General features: G+C 36.8%; 1 long non-coding RNA gene across 1 annotated transcript; it reads left to right on the forward strand.

The window, feature by feature from the left end:
* Window positions 1-16,046: 16,046 nt before the first annotated feature.
* LOC119692924 lies at window positions 16,047-18,099 on the forward strand. The gene is made up of 3 exons (XR_007267305.1): window positions 16,047-16,621; window positions 17,620-17,696; window positions 17,779-18,099. It is a non-coding gene; the product is annotated as an uncharacterized LOC119692924 (long non-coding RNA).

An 18,099-nucleotide genomic window follows, 5' to 3' on the forward strand; every position in this document is an offset into this window, starting at 1 on the left:
AATATTGAGACTGCTTGTTTTGTTAGTTTTTTTATACTCCATTACTATCATCACGACCCATCACGTCGCCACTGCTGGGGTACGGGTCTCCTTCAAATCAAAGAAGGGTTTTAGGTCTAGTCCCCCACGCTGGCCAAGTGCGGGTAGGTAGACCTAAACACGAGCAAGCTTATGCTGAGAGAGATGTCGATGGAAAATGGCTGAATTTTCAATGAATGTTTCACAATTTTAACACGCAAATGCGCTACCTTTGCCCCGTTCATTGACACGTAGTTCTCAGTAGCCGTTAAACTCGTAGTAGTTTACTCACTCGCGCCAAACTAGTAAGTAGGTACACGGGGACAAAGCGCCCCCAAGTAATTAAATACAACTTAATTAAACTCCACATAATACGCTTAGTCGTGGCGAGCTTAGAACAACAGCCATGAGCCAGCAACTCACAACAGGCCACCAACTCTTCTTATCAAAGTAGCAAACTTTGTTCATAATTCCCTTTGAACCACCTCTTTGAAGATGAGATAAAAACGAGATGAAAATAAGCGTTGCAACTAACAGTGGAAGAAATTAGGAAAAAATACGTGGATTTTTTTGATACTCGTATAAATAATAGTTTATATACCTAACTTTTTTAAGCTTTCCAAAAAATCTACGGATTGTATAAAGGTGCCTAATATGGACTAAAGTCAAAAATATATACCTAATCATTAAGAAAAATTCGAACATTGTATCTTTGGAGTTACCTACTTGAAAAATTTAAGGTTGCCTGTAGGTAAGAGATAGCTTTTAGCAATAAACTTGCCTATTGTTTCGTTTCTAGTCTATAAGTTTATTTTTGGTAAGTCTAATTTATGTGGTGTAGATCGTTATATTCTTTTCAATTCTAAGTTTAAACGGTACCTTTGTGAATATTTACCTATTGCAGTTCGGACTTACGAGATTTCAATACATATAATAAGTACAGGTACATTATCTTTTTTATTGTACTCCTAAACTTTTCCACGAAAATTGAGATAAAAACACAATAAACAAGCTTAAACGGAGGTAATGTTTTCTCTGTCACTCATCTCATATAACAAATAATCGTCGTCTGGCAAACACAGATATTAGTTTTCTTGGTAAGCTGTTTTCTTAAGTGTCCCTTTTTTCGTGTAATACCCTAAGTCATATCGCTAGTGCCCAGTGTCCACATATCTATCTTGTTAAATTATTGGATTCTTGTTGTGAAAATAACTCGTGGTTTTTTCGTTGTCTTTTTCTTTTTTTATATGCGAGTGGATTTATCAGTGGAAAGCTGCTTTACATTCCGTTATTAGTAAGCAAAAAAAAAATCGAATGCCGAGTTATAAATGTGTGCTTGTTATTTCAGTTAGTTGCTCATTAGTTTATTGCAACACAAACAATCTGCTCTAAACCAATACTAAATATACCTCGTATATTGAATATCGTCGTTAATATTATTTTTGTTCATAAAATAACTTTTGTAGGTAGTTGTTAGGCCCGGGTCTCCTATTTACGCCGTAGGTCTCGTCCAGCGTCACGCCGTAGGCCGCGTCACGATGCTCACTATAGAAATGTACTGATGCGGTCTCTCTCACACGCCGACGTTGGCGCGTAAACGTAGTGAGCATCGTGACGCGGCCTACGGCGTGACGCTGGACGCAACCTACGACGAGAAATAGGAGACCCCGGCCTTATGTGTTTAAGCACAGTCAAATTGCTATTAATATTATACACAATAATACACTCACGAGCAATGAAAAAGTTCCAGTGATGATAGCACCCAATTACTTCTAAACGGAAAAGACTAGCTTAATGACGCCGTCTGCAATGAATTACATTTAACCGCACATCCGAATATTACCAACGAATACAACGAATTTGATCAAAATATTTACATTTAGATCAAATTCTAAATTAAATGTTTGAAAAAATATAGGTGTTTTGGTGTCGACGTTGAAAGTGGAACTTTGTCCTTGCTCGTGAGTGTATTAAAAAATCATACCATAAAAGGGGTGAACTCATCAAAATAAGCTCAACTTATTAAAACAATCTGACCTAGAGATCTGGGGCATATTTTTTTGTGCTAACATTGTCTTTGTGGAAAAATTTACTTTATGAACCAATTTCCCGCCACGACATTCCTAATATGCGGGGGTGCCCCGCGGCTATGTACTCATACTTTTTGGACAAAAAACGTGGTCTCTTTAATGAAAATGTTTTGCCTGTACGCCGTCGTACGCCTCTGGGGTCGCTTTTGCTGAAGCTTATAATTTTTAGCCCCGTCAGGAAAAGAGGAGCATGTGTATCTGTGTGTTTGTTTGTAGGAATATCGATGGTGGAAAACTGCCTTGGTAGTTTTTAACTTGGGTTAGTAGGGTGCATGATTGATTGCGAGGACTCTCCCCGAGTAAATGATCAGCTGTAAGTACCATATAGTAGTATATTATGTGCCATTATCCAGCATACCGTCAGTAGCTAGTCAAACTGCCTAATATTTTCACCAAGATGGCAAACCGTAGTCCAGCTCTAGTGGTTTGTCATAAGAAGGATAAGCTTAGGTTACTCTAACCCAATAGAAGAGTTCCTTAGTCTAACCAAGCAGATTGCTCTTTAAGCTAGAACCTAGAAACGATGTAACGTAAACACAACATTTGTAAACTATGTTTATTGCATTTCCACTGGAAATTTTCCAGATGTCTGACTAATGCGAGACAGGTGAGCGCAGGAATTTGCAATAAGATCCTTTCTCCTTTATTTCCAAAACGTGTTGTACCGTCACCGTTTTATTTGCCAAGTTCTTTGCATTTCATTCACTATGTTTAAGTCGACTTTTTACGTGAAAACATTTATCATTTTGTTACTTATAGGTACCAACGTACAGGGTGGCCCTGTAAGGGCTCAAACGGAAAAGGGTGATAAAGGACATCTTCGAAATTAACTTAGATATTCGACAAGAGCATGCCTTTTGTCATTGTCTAAGGGTGTCTTTCACAGCAAAAATAAAATTAATAAAATTAAATAGTTTGTCTCTTGCTCTGACAGTATAATGTCATAGATTTAATTTTATTTAACTTTGTTGCGCAAGACGCCCTTAGTTATCTCACTAACTTTCTTGCAGGTGTACTTTATTTAAAAAAGTAAACATATAACAAGTACCTATATTTAACACATTGATGGACACTAGATTAACGGTGAAACTCATAAAAACGCACAACATTTTTGTATGGGAGTTGTGTGATGATTTGCTGGTGCACATGCCGGCACACTGCCTAGGCGCAGTAAAGAAATCACGACGTCGATGACCGTTGTGTGCGTATGAGTTCACACTTTTTTCTGTATGAAAACTTATTGCTGTGTGAAAAAAAGGTACTCTGGGTGCACATATAACTTTGAAATCCTACCAAATAAAGCACAACAAGATGGTCTTCATACAAACTCTAGGTAAAACAGGACTGCATTGACCGTTGTTGAAATAATTAGAAAAAGAGCGGGGACTGCATTCGACGTTGTGATTTTTTTCTAAAAGTGTGGAGGACGTCAAATGCAGTCAGTGTCCGTCAGTGGGTTAAAAAAAAAGTAGGTTCCTACTTCCTACCTATTTATTATTTTTAATGGACCTGAGTTTCATGCAACGTTTAAAAAATAGTCCAGAGCGACCCCCAGCGTTCACCCCACTCTATCAACTCAATAACGATCTGTAGACAAAAGCTGATTAGAATAATTCTCAAACCTCCGAAAGGGTAATACCCTGGTTCATTACCCCCCCATTGATCTTCACGCTCAGTTAGGAGAGAGAAACTTCACTCCCTCAGGAACCATTTTTGGGGTTAACTTCGATCCTGAATAACCCCCCAGTCGTTAACGCGAATGTTATTGGTGTTTTATTGCTTATAAAGATCGAGTGTTTTAATAAACCGCAGATTTACGAGCTTTTCTTTCTAGCGTCCGGCGAAATCTTTGATGGATTGCTAATAAAAAAATAATTAATGGGGTTAATTATTACGGTGAACATAAAAATAATGGACTTGACCTACTGTTGGTGTAATGGCGGCAAATGTAGGGTAAGAATAAAAATTACTCTGTTATTTAGTTGGTACCTACTACTACCTACCTACATCATAATAATAACGTCTATTGTTTATCTCAGATCTTAGAGTAATAATGTCTCAGATAAAAAAATTACAAGGGCAAATGTCAAGTTGTAAAATATGAATTAGATTTTATTTAACTTGACATTAAATTGGTATCTGAGATAGAATAGACGATAGTGTGTAGATACTCTACACTACAAAGAAGTTAGTTAGTTGGTAGTTAGTTGTAAGTTAGTTGAAGCCAAAGAAGTTACTTTTCCCCGATTATTCCCAATAATTTAAATTACTTCATAAAAATGTTTAAAAATTATTCTCGCCATTAGGTAGAATATTACACAATGGGTTAAACCAGGTCAGTGATGGAAAATGGCGTCATTGAATATTTCCAAGTAACTTGCCGATCGTGCTAACAAGCTACTGCTACAAATCCATTCCTCCTTGATTCAGTCACTATCGACGATCGATGAAGAAAACATTACAAAATAATATGGTCGTTGGCTAATCCCAGTCCACTTTCTTAAAGCACGGCACTGAATACAATCAAAAGTGCTTTGCGTTATTTTAGGTATATGCGGTTTTCTCTTATAACTTTTAAATCAGTATACTTCTAGGACTCGGTGTCATCAAATTTGAAAAGGAAAAACTACAATAAATTCAGGAAATTCCATTAGAATTTGTTTTTTTTAACCGAAGCGGCCTTTGAACAACTAGTTATTAATCTACAATATAAATATTGTTATGACGAATCACAGCTTCATAATCGGCTACATGATTGACTTATCCGTCGACATGGTTTTGGACATCGAGCGAATTAGAATCCAGGGGAATAGTCACTAATGATCGGCCACTGTGCGCAGGCATCGTAACGAGTGACAGGAACTGGCCACGTGACCTTTATGACGTCATCATGATAACGTCACAGGTAATAAAAACTAAAATTTTGACCAAGACAGAGAATAATAACAAGTGTTCGTTATAGTTTGCATCCGTGCTACGGTGTGCTACGGAATGCTACGAACCAGCTACGATTTACTACGCCATGACGTCATAGTGCTGAAGATGTTCAGTACAGTAGATTAAAATGTTATGTAGGTAATTGTAGTTTTTAATAACTTGTTACAACGACACTTAGGAAAAACTTGGAAGAAATTCAAAGTTCGAGGATGAAGGCAATAATAGTTTCTGCGCTCTAATGTAGGTGCTCAGATCATGTTTAGTATTACAAATATCAGACCCCTTTGCCGAAACCTCATAACAAAAAGGAAATCCCCAATTTAGTGTACACAAGTGAAGCTAAATAACCAACATTTTTATTTCGGCACTCCACATTCAGTCCAATACAAGTCCAGTTATTGCCGGGCTCAATACAATATCGTTTTCCGATGAAAAAGGAAACTTCGCTTCCACATTACTTGGGTAAATCTTTTCATGGTTTAGAAAAATAATTGGATAGCTACAGTGAAGGAGCAATTACACTGGATTGGCCAAAACGATCCCGGTTTAACCCCCAATATTGTCGAGGATTTCGATAAACTTGCCACATTAAATTTGGCGTTTCTGCACTCCATAAGTACCTACCTATATCTATATACTTACCTACGTTACGTGAATGTGTGCTACGTAAAGAGAGATAAGGGAAGTATGCCATTTTATGACGGCCCTTTGGAATGAAAGGGGCATTCTAAAACTTTTTTACGAGTGTCGTATAACGTAACATTTTCAGGTAAAATTTTGCCCTTTAAATATTTTGGTGTCCATTTAGATCATATTTTTTTCTTTATGTGCACACAGTAAAAAATATATGAACACTAGATGCTTAGGTACTTACCTACATTACTTAATTTTTTTTGCGTGTATTGGCAATATTTATTTATTGTATAATGAAGAATGTATTTTGATGTCTTAGTAATTGGCAATTTTCGTTAAGTTACCCTACTGAATAAATAAATTGTATAAATTGTGAAACCTAACTTTTAGGTTGGTACTTATACCTAGAAGCGAGAAACCCAGTCTAATAAAAACTAACATACCGGCTCCCTACACTCCTCTTCACTAATAAAATTTCACCCTAAGCTCCTATGCGCTGCCGTAATCACCAGGCTACGTTTGGTCAACGAAATTAAAGACAAGTTACGAGGAAATTTGTTCAGTATCTTCCAGTAACTGAAAAAAAAGTGCAATGGATGTATGGAGCATCATATTTATAAAAATTATCAACGTTTACCAACACGATTTTCGTTAATCATTTCCATGATCTATCGATGTTTCCATAACAAAGAAGCATATAATTATGAATACAAATATAGTAATTTGGTTTGTTTCAGCACTTGTAAAACAAAATTAAGCATGCCTAAACTTTATTCCATCCCGGATTCTTCACAGTCGACTAGTCAAAGAACAAAGAAAAAACTCTCTCCATATTTTCCTATCAGCAGACGTTTCTCTTCGGAAATTGTATTTGAAGCTTTTCAGAAACTTGGGCATTAGTGGGGGAACTTTTCCTCGCAACGCACATGGCTGGGCTGCCACTAATGGCAAACTGTTTCTTCCTAACTTTCTAGCAAAAAAAAACTCTTCCCTTTGACTTCAAATTGCTAAAGACCGATCTCATCCGTGTTCTAGAAACTTCTTTATTTTCTCTGACAAAATAATGCCGTGCCCTGCGAAGTTATAAGACTGGGGAGGGGCTGTGAGGGGCCAGTCGAGTCGATATTAGCACGGCGACACCAGTTCGCGGACGGGTGAAGAATACGAAATCATACTTCGTCTGAGGTACGCTGAGACGTGGGGCTTGCTTTATGGCTGCGTCTAGCTCGTTCAAAATATCAGCGAAAGCGCCATCTAGTTGCAACAACATGAAGCTCGTGAAGAGTTGGGAACCGCAGATAGATGCTAGCGCCACTTTTACAAAGTAGAGGTACTATATAAATATGCGTTTACAGAGCACGTATGACCGTTGTGCGCGAAATAATAAACAGCAAACAATATCGGGGATGAAGTGGCGTTTTTCAAATCCGTTTGTAAATTACTCTTGTGTACCATTTAGCGGCTCACACGACGCCCGAACTAATTTGTTTCCTGTCACGGGTAAACGGTTATGTTTGTGTGTAGGGCAATTTATGTTTCCGTCGGGTTTTTTGCTGTTGGAAATTACCTTTTCGTAATTCACTAAGTAGCGACTTTATTTCAACAGTGTATCTATGTAGGTAGGTACTTACTTGTATTTTGAGTTGGTAATTATTTTATGAATGGAAATAGTATAAGTAAGTACCTACTTAATAGATTTTAATGAAGTCAATTATTACAGAACTGATTAAATTTTTAAGCTTTTCCAACCGCGTACCTACGTAGCGTAATTTCAAACAAAGGCAAATAACTACAAAATCAAAATGGCGGGTCAGAAAGCGCATCAATCGACGTCACACAGTACAGTCGCGCTCGCAATTAGGTACGCGCAATACCCTCGCGAAATTCCAATAATCTCACATACCTAGTCGAAATTTGTGGCCGTCCGCAAACTTTGGCCGGTGTTTGATGAGCGCAATAAAGCGACCAAGTACGCCATAATTTAGATGAGTGCCCGATTAAAGTTCCTCCTATATTTGTTCCAATAATCCTGCCCAATTGAGCTCTAGGTAAGTACAATCGCGGTCGACAGTAACCTTAGTGCTTTACTTCTTTCCAGTTTTCATAATTTAATGTCAGTCAGGTTGTTTGACCATGTACCTACTCTTCACCCTAAAATTTAGGTAGGTACCTACTTATTAAATATTATTTCTCAACACTTCTTTACTAGTAGGTATAGCGCAAGCACATACAAGTACGCTAATTAATCATATCGTGATCTCGGCACTTATATGTAGATAATTACTGTATAACTTATAATAAACGTGTTTTCGAGGTACAAACTATACTTGTAGGTAGGTACCACCCCTTTCTCGGTCATAGATTTTAAAATAGCTTCTCGCAGAATCTCAATTCGATAGTACGTGAGTATCGAGTAGGTATAACTAACTCAATTATCACATTGTGTACTTAGACGGGCTGTATTGTGACAGGTAACGAGATAACTCGTTTAATGACGCCGCGCCTCGGGTCGCATTCTGATTAGGAGCCGGTGTGGGATTAATCACTTGTGTGCTTTATTGTACATACTTAGGGGAACAAAGACTCCATGCATGAAAACTTTAATAACTAATTTTGTTAGGTGAAATAATTATAGTTCCACGTTGGGCGCCAATTAATTGTATTAGTAAAATTGGCGCCCAATCATGGGACCAATGCACTGCCACAGAAATTACAGTGGGTATTTATCTGTAACATTTTTTTTCAACAATTTCGTATGTTTGCTAAACACCATAGTAAGCTCAAGATCTTTTCAAGAATACTTACACGCAAGTATTACATTACTCTTATACTTACATTAATTTATAATATGCCAACTAAATATAATGGCCATATTGTAGTTTCATGAAGAATTACTTTCTTTTATAGCGCTGCTATTTCATATTTTATCATGTCTAGACGGTATAATTTCTGAATATTATGTTTTTTATAACTAATACCTCATTCCAGTGTACTTAGATGTTTTGTATCTTAGTCTTAGCAGTAAGTACATAAATCATATTATGCCGAACAAAAAACTTAAATGACAATGGGCGTTTTGGGACCTATGTCCAATAAAGATGAGACATCGTTAGATACCTTTTTTCAATTGAGCAAAAAAGTATTATGACGACAAATCCATACAAGTTGTCCATTTTGAAATATATTCGTCGGAAGGAAGTATTTTTCTATGGCATTGCACTCTCTCTCCTGATGACAGTTAGGGCGTAATACACGTAAACACGTATTATTGAAATTGGAAAAATTACTTTCAACTGGTTTTATTTACTGAGATAATAAACAAATATAATATTATATGAAATATGATCATTTTGTTATAAAAATTAAAAATGAATGTGAAAAACTAACGAAAACATTAAAATTACAGTAATAAAATATAAAAACTTTCAAGGTACGATTATTCTAATTGGACAGTAAATCAAGACTAGCGCTTCCCTTATTCATATTCTGCAAAAAAAAACCTTTTCAACGCCGTATCACTCATTTCTATTGGTGCTGGTCCCAGCTTCCATATATTTGTGCCCATCATCATTTAATAAAAAACATTTTGTTTATACACAAAATTACAAAACTAATTATTTAACACTTCAGGTGTTTTTATCTAAAATAACGTTACATAGTATACCTCTACCTACATTATGTAACTCAGTCCAAAACTCCCCAACAACCAAGCTCAATCTTTTTAAAGCCCACGTCGTCGCATGATGGATGAAGCCAATACGCCGATGACATACTGTCAAAGAGGCTTTTCGTGTACAGGGAAAAGTTACATATTTAAATAGAGTGGAAAACAAGTTAAAATTGAGTGTTGCTGGGAATATTCTGCAGGGTTAACTTGCGCCCTCCTGTGTAGTACAAAGTAGTATAGGGTCACTATTATTTGCTATTCTACTAGTTTGAGTAATTATGAGAAATATAAACGTTTAAACTAAGGAGTTTATCCTGAGCCAACAAAAAGTGTCAGTACGTGGTACGGATTACCTTAAATTGATAAATATTGTACTAAAGAAGACAAATCTCAATGCCAAAACGCTTCGTTCGATTTCTGGCGGATTGCAGCCATATTGCTGCTCTTAAATATATTTTAATCATAGTGATAACCCATAGGTATGACTCATTTGCTACCTACGCTCCACGAGCCTGTAACTACACAGATTTTAGTACGTGCTGCTCTACAAATTAATACATTTGATAATCATGGTTCCTATCTGAACCAATAGCCCAGTAAGCTTACTGGTTCGGTTTCACCAAACCCTCTCAAATCCATCACCAGACTTTTGCTCTATTGACACGGCCGTCACCGTTTAACCCCCGCTCAAACATGCGGGCCGGAATTTTAATTTCAGAACGTTTTTTCTTGTTTAATATATCGCATTTCTGGTTGTGGAATTCGCAATTTAAGGTATACTTTAGAGTCGAGCGGCTCTAGCGACACTCACAACATTTGTTTGACTTCGACCGAAGTTTCAGAGTGACAAGTCAGTTACGCTACTTACGCTGCACTCATACAAACGTTAATGTTGCTGCTTCAGTGTTGCTGGAGCCAGTCGACTCGGAAGTGTTCCATTATACGGAGAGTTGTTGGTTTTTTTCTGTTAGTATTGTTGCTGTAGTAAAGAATATATATTAGCTTAGTTACATAGAACAACCTTACAATTTTACTTACATGAATCTTTAGCTGTAGATGTAGCCGCAGAGACCGCGTACGTTTGTAAATTATAAACTAAATATAAACTAGTTATCGTACCTACATTCCTCAAATCAACATCAGTTGAAGCAATGCCTAAGACTTATATACCTTTATATAAAAGACCCTTTTCAGATATTTAGCCCGTAGTTCTCAATGGTGGCAAATGAAGCACGCGCGCTTTCAGTCTTGCAAGCAAATTTCTTTAAAAGAAGCTTTAATTCAACGTCTTCGGAAAATGCACCGGATTTACTTTTAATGAGTTTCGAGGGCGCAACTTGGGGTTTACTTAGCGAATGAATGGAGAACTTATGTAAGTATAATACCTACGGGGGTATTGACCTGGGTATTGTATGTTGGGCGTAAGACAAGGTATACAATTCTACTGATAAGGTATACAAGGTCTACTGATAAGGTATACAAGGTCTACTCAATTCTTAGTTATGGCATTCTATTTTGGGGAAATTGTAGCGAAAGGGAGCGAATTTTCAAAGCACAAAAAAGATACATACGTGCATTTAATGGACTTAAATGTTCCGATAGCTGTCAGCCTCTTTTTAAATCATTAAACATATTAACATTACCAAGCATTTACATTTTAGAGATGGCAATTTTTGTTAAGAACAACCCAGATTTTTTTACAAAATTCTCTCAGTAACGTGACAGAAATCTTCGACTCGGTGATCGCTTGTGCCAGCAAAGTTTTAAAACCGCTTTGTTAAGCAAGAGCTTCCTAAATCTAGCTCCAAATGTTTATAATAAATTACCATTACCTTATAAAATACCATTATTTAAAAGTAAATTAAAAAATTGCTAGTAAACAAATGTTATTATAAATTGACAGATTTCTTAAATGACAATATTTAATAATAGACTGGAATTATATAATTGATTATTTAAATAACAAGTAAATATATTTCAATAATGATTATAAATTATATTTTAAAAAATTCATTGACATTGACTACGATTATATAATTATTTTTTTTAGTGACATACTGCATGTACTTACAACTTTTATGGATTGATTTTTTAATATTGTTAAATGCATGTGCATGTTTGTATTTGCACTTTTAGTTTTAAAATAGTTTTGTACGCCAGTTTATGGTAAAACATAGTGGACCAAATTTATATTTATATTATACCTAATATCCTTCATGTAACTATACTTATGTATAACAAACAAATAAATGAAAAAGAATTAAAAGCAATGGTATACAGTTTTCTTATTAGATTTCATCTTTATGAAAGCATTAACTATAGTGGTAAAATAACGCTGCTACAAAGGGGCACAGAATTTAGGCTATTGCATACAAATGACGAGATAACTACATTTCACCGTATTGTGTGCTTTGTCAACACAGACTGAGCTAAAACACAAACTAATCACCTACTAAGGTATTAGAACAGCAAATCCATCTGCATCGATAAGAGGCGGGTAAACAGGCTTTGTGTCTGCAGAATGAGATAGCAATAATTTGCTAAGTGCGAGCTGCAGGGTCCGTTCCGTTCTGTTTGTATAATAACGTTGCTGCTGTGCCGATAAGCAGTTGTATTGTGTACTAGTGTAGATATCATAGTCTAGGAGACTTGGCAAATGGTTATTTCTAGCCATATAATTGTTTTCGTTATTTAACTAAGTACCTATATGGAAATTACCTAAAAGTTCCTAACCTGTGGTAGGTAACCCAATACCCTAGATGGTATTCAGCGGGCCAAGTGTAGGTATGTTTTTCTTAACCTATCGAACAGTGAAAAACGACTCAGTATGGCACGGAAGCGCAACGCGTATCTCGCTTGGTGGCGTCTCTCTCACCACTACTCAAATGGAATAAAAATCGCACTCCCCATGCTGGCAGATTTTTTAAACCGAATTAAAATAATCCTAAAATATACATATTAATGCTCCTAACGTAATTATTCCAGAGACATATTAAATATGTCTGAGTGTAAAACATTTATGTACTTATAAAAAATGTACTTAACAAAAATTCAATTTCCAAGTGCACGTCTCAAGTTGCACTAAACTGTGTGGGCTGATGTAGCGCTTCTAGTAGATTGTGAGTGAACTCTGTCACCCCAATTCTGCAAATGCGAATGCTTGGCAAACACTGATATTAGTTTTCTCTGCAAAAGTGCTCTCCTAAAGTGTCTCCCGCCATAAGTTCCACTGTTTTTCCCCGTGTGATTAGCATTTGCATTTTTGCTCATCGTCTGCAGAATTAAGCTAGTAATGTTTATAGATTTTTGCCTCTTGGTAAGTTCTCTTGTAAGGTATGCCAAATACACGCATTAGGTGTTACTGCGAAAATGTGTAATTTTATTTTAAGTGATAAAAAAGATTTTTTCAAGTGGCAGATGACATCACAGTGAGGGTTTACATAAATAGCCATGGAAGTAATAAGTACTTCAATTATTTCCCCCAAATACTATATATATAATATATCTTATAGTGTAGTTAAATATAAGATATATTATATATATAGTATTTGGGTGTACACTTATAGTGTAGTTAAATATAAGATATATTAAAATATATCTTATATTTAACTAGCTGTTGCCGCGATCTTCGCGTCGCCTTAAAAATCCTTTCCTAGTGCTCACTTACACTACCTAATAAACCTACGTGCCGTGTCTCATGATTGTAGCTTCAGCCGTTTGGGGCTGTGCGTTGATGCCAAATCAGTCACTTTCTTCTTTTATGTAAGTATAGAGATTTAAATAACTTGAAAAAACATGGCTTCCGTAGTCTCAAAAAGATTCAAAAGTTACCTTTTCAAGTTGTCCGTAATTCCTAAATATATCAACCTGCTCAAATCAGCTCAGTCGGTCGGAAAATTCCGATCTCCAGACTTAATGGGTATTTCATTGCGTTACCAGTTAAATTACGTGTAAATATGAAAAATCCTTCAACATTTTCCATGTTGGGTAACTTCGTACAAGTTTAAGAGTATGTTTGGAAGAGTTGGTACGATACGCCGCATTAATAAGAGTGCCGAATTTGTTTTGAATAAAAATATATAAAATTTACTTACACTGTAAAGTTAGTAAACTTTTCAACTAAGCTGTTTGGTTGAGATGTTCTTGAAGATACATAAAGAGTATTTGTTTTTTCATCATTTCACTAAGAACTTTTTTAAAGCAATATTAAAAAAGATTTGTAATTAGTAAAAACTTTATAATTTCAAATAAGTAATTGTCTACTTACATCCATTTAACTACTTATATTTTTGATGTATAAATAGCTAGGTATGTGTAGGTACACGGTGCGAACAGGCACTTGAGCAAATCAATATTTACCTATTAGGTAGACCATGTTCTTTTTTACCAGAATCGCGGCTCTTCAAACATAAAAAAAATATGGAAAGCGAGAATATTATAGGAATCGACAACCTAAGAAAGCCAAATATGATTATACTGTCAGCGTTAGGATTCGCGCTCCCGGCGCCGGTGTCTCTGGGGAAATAGAATATGTAGGGACCCACGTCAAGAAATGCACCAGAACAATTCATACGTCTTGTAATAATATAAATAATATAATAGATATTGTTGATTATAGTTTTACTCGAGCTAGAAGAGTAGAGAAAGGAAATCCAGGCAAGCTTGGGAGTTAAAGATAAGTACCTAGTCTTTGTTCATTTAAAGTTTCAGATAACATGTAAGCATCCAAATGTGCTACCAAAAATAGTAAGTAACATACCTATTATGCTAGCATAATATGGAAAGCGATGGTTTTATGCATTTATGATATACCTTATATGAAGATCCTTTTATTCAGTACTCTAACAGCTTTACCTACGGTGCTCATCTTAGCCTAGACGGAGACGATGCGATGCTATCCATTTCCCTTAAAGATCCTACAGTGCGGTCGGTGGTCCACATTACTTATAATATAATGGGAGCGAGCGTACAAATTCTCACAAGTAAGTGTACTGCACATAAGAGCCAGGCTGAATAGAACCGATAGAATATTTCATCCGGGAAACTTGGCGGCGGCTCAGCGAAGTTCGCCCGGCAAGGCCGCCATTGTAACACTACCTGATTGATAATTTACTACTTCCACCGTACCACTTTCCAGAACATTCGATGAAAAACTTACAATGGCTAGTTGAATAGAATTGGGTTAGGCAGCGACGGACAATGGGGAATGCAGTTGAACGTAAACAAAATTTTTCGTGATATAAAATCTCCAGTCTCTTATACTTGCTAGGTGATGCCCAACCACCCCAACATTGCATCGAGTATGGTAAGCATAAAGTATCGTAATTCTTATCCCGAATTGTACATATTTGATTACCCGTAATTGCTTACTGTACTTATCCGTTATAATTGTTTTTGTAAGTAGTTAGTAAATTTGGCTAAATTATTAAAACCTCAAATTTCCAAACTAATAACATAACAAACGCCTTCGTATGTACTAGGGCACCAGCGAACGCAAGGAACCGGCAAAGATATTTCCTCTTTCACTTCGCACGTGTCCCACTCGTCTCACTATTTGCAGTCCTAACCAAACAAAGGCTAAAAGTAACAACTTGGCATTCCGCACATTAACTGAGATTGGTCGACTCGATTAGCTAATGCCGTCTAATTTGACAACTGTAAGTGGGACCAGCATGAAGCGTGATTCGATACTTACGTGAATCGATCGATAAATAGTAAGTACAGAACTAAAATAGAATAATATAATAAGTAAGTACCTACTTACATTTATTTGACACCAAAGTACGAAATTAAGTAGGTAATTACGCACAAGAAAAAATAAACATAATAATGTAGTAATGTACCTACCTGTCTATCTATCTATATACCTAGGTATTCGTAGCAGTGAAAATTTAATTGACAAACGGAATCCAATGAAAAAACATACTGTAAATTCTTGAAATTAGGGGCCGTCCATTAATCACGTGAGGTCGTTTTTCTCCTTTTTTGACCCCCCCCTCCCCCCTGGTGATATTTGGTGAGGTTTGGGACCAAGTAAGTACCTACTGTCTTTTGTCTTTTTAAGTTATTTTCGGTAGTGTAAATTTCATGCTAGCCCCCCAGTTAACATTCCAGCAATCAACTATGCAAATCGTGGTCATTGTGGAAGCGACTCAGGAAACGAAATATTGAAGCTTCATCGGATAATTAGGCTGAAAGGCATTCAATTCATTCAATCGACTGATGAAACAAGCTATAATAGTAGATAGGTGATTCAAAGAAAAATCTAAGGTAAGGTCAATAGGTTTTACATACCTAGATGCCTAGGCAATACCCACAAAGCAAATACAAAGTAGAGCTGCCATATTTCGTTTTCTATATAGGATGAGATGAGGCCACTAATCGGGGTTGAAGGCTGAGGTGCGCGGGGGTGCGGGACGCTAACTCCATCTTAGTTCAAGTAGATGAACTTTTATGTAAAGCTCAGGTTAACGCCATCTAAGTTCGAGTAGAAAAACTAGCATCAGTGATTATACATTGCGTAGCTCATATGATATGCGAAAACCAAAGAAGACTATAAATTACGTAATGTATTTCAAATTTAATTGTCATTCCGAACTGGTAGACAGGGGCGGACTAAGGCATAATATAAAATGGGGCGCTAAATGGTCAGAATTAAGAGCGCATTTTCGTCAACGCCCGCAAAACTGAGAAATCTGTAGTTTTCGGGTGCAGTTTACGATTGAATCCGTTGAATTATGTCAACTAGTTTAGGTACCTACAGATAGCCTAAGCCTTTGACTACTGGAAACTGCTTTTTTAATTGGAGAAATCACTGTTTTTTATACAGTAAAAGCAAATTTCCTTACCCTCCTCTCGTGAAAACAATGAAAACAGGGTGTGTTTAGGTGCGCAAATCTCAGATATTATAAGATTTTAGTGTTTATAAAAAATATGTTCTTATAATTGATATACTCTATTTTGCGAAACTTATTTCTATAGGTCCGAAATCCTATACAAAACTAAGAAAATAAATAAACTGTTCTCTTAAAAAAAAACACGATTTTCGTGGTCTTCGTAATTCTTTAGCGGCAAGTAATAGGGTTCATTTTTCAACTGTCTTATCCCGTACTGTTACAATGAATTTTCAAAAATCAAATCAGTCTGCGCCACGGCGCCTTTGTGGGTGGACCTGTGTCGGTTTTTCTCCGCCGCTCAAAGTGAAAACATCGCTGTACAGATACGAATAGTTATTTCCTTGCTCTTGAGACTTAAATCTTCATTGATTACGAAAAATGTAAGTACCTACCTACCTATTTCCGTACTTTTTTTACCCGACTCGATATTGTTGTATTTTTATTTTACTGACCAGATGATGGATTTCGGAGACTGCTACTGGAACTCATAGGCGGGTAGACGTAGATATGTCGTGTTTGGGCTCGTAGTGTTTCTTGTGATGAGTACTTCCCACCGGACTGACTGAACTGACCTGATGATGAACTCCGGAGACTGCTACTGGAACTCATAGGCGGGTAGACGTAGATATGTCGTGTTTGGGCTCGTAGTGTTTCTTGTGATGAGTACTTCCCACCGGACTGACTGAACTGACCTGATGATGAACTCCGGAGACTGCTACTGGAACTCATAGGCGGGTAGACGTAGATATGTCGTGTTTGGGCTCGTAGTGTTTCTTGTGATGAGTACTTCCCACCGGACTGACTGAACTGACCTGATGATGAACTCCGGAGACTGCTACTGGAACTCATAGGCGGGTAGACGTAGATATGTCGTGTTTGGGCTCGTAGTGTTTCTTGTGATGAGTACTTCCCACCGGACTGACTGAACTGACCTGATGATGAACTCCGGAGACTGCTACTGGAACTCATAGGCGGGTAGACGTAGATATGTCGTGTTTGGGCTCGTAGTGTTTCTTGTGATGAGTACTTCCCACCGGACTGACTGAACTGACCTGATGATGAACTCCGGAGACTGCTACTGGAACTCATAGGCGGGTAGACGTAGATATGTCGTGTTTGGGCTCGTAGTGTTTCTTGTGATGAGTACTTCCCACCGGACTGACTGAACTGACCTGATGATGAACTCCGGAGACTGCTACTGGAACTCATGGCGGGTAGACGTAGATATGTCGTGTTTGGGCTCGTAGTGTTTCTTGTGATGAGTACTTCCCACCGGACTGACTGAACTGACCTGATGATGAACTCCGGAGACTGCTACTAGCTGGAACCCTTCTTGCTTTTTGACATTTTCTTTACTAATATTTTTTTTTTGTTTAAGATGGGACGGTATAAGAAGTTTGGAGTAACTCGAAAAATGATTAATGCAAATAGACGTAATGCGCAAATACGTAGAACGTACGTGTCGATTCACTAGTATACCACATAGGCATATTTACTTGTATTTACATCAAAACTAATAGTCATTTTCATGTTTCAGGGTCATAATCGCGAGTAACCAAAAAAACACCCAGTCTGATGAAATAGATATTCAGGAACAACTTCATGAACATATTCTGATGACTAATAATTAAATGTCTCTGATTATTATATATTTTTTTGTTTTATCTCATTCTCCCTATTTGTATTTGAGTCATCTGTAGCTCTATTTGCGATTAGATTTAGTGCTGGTTATAGATTAGAGTTAGTTATAGCTGTAGTAAACTCTCCCTTTACTACCTAAATAATTTACCCAGAGGTAGAAACTTGTGCAACATAAGTTACTCTTTCATTTTTACCTACATATTTAATTACCTACATA

This window comes from Plutella xylostella, chromosome 18 (genome assembly GCF_932276165.1).
Source record: "Plutella xylostella chromosome 18, ilPluXylo3.1, whole genome shotgun sequence".
NCBI classification, from domain to species: domain Eukaryota; kingdom Metazoa; phylum Arthropoda; class Insecta; order Lepidoptera; family Plutellidae; genus Plutella; species Plutella xylostella.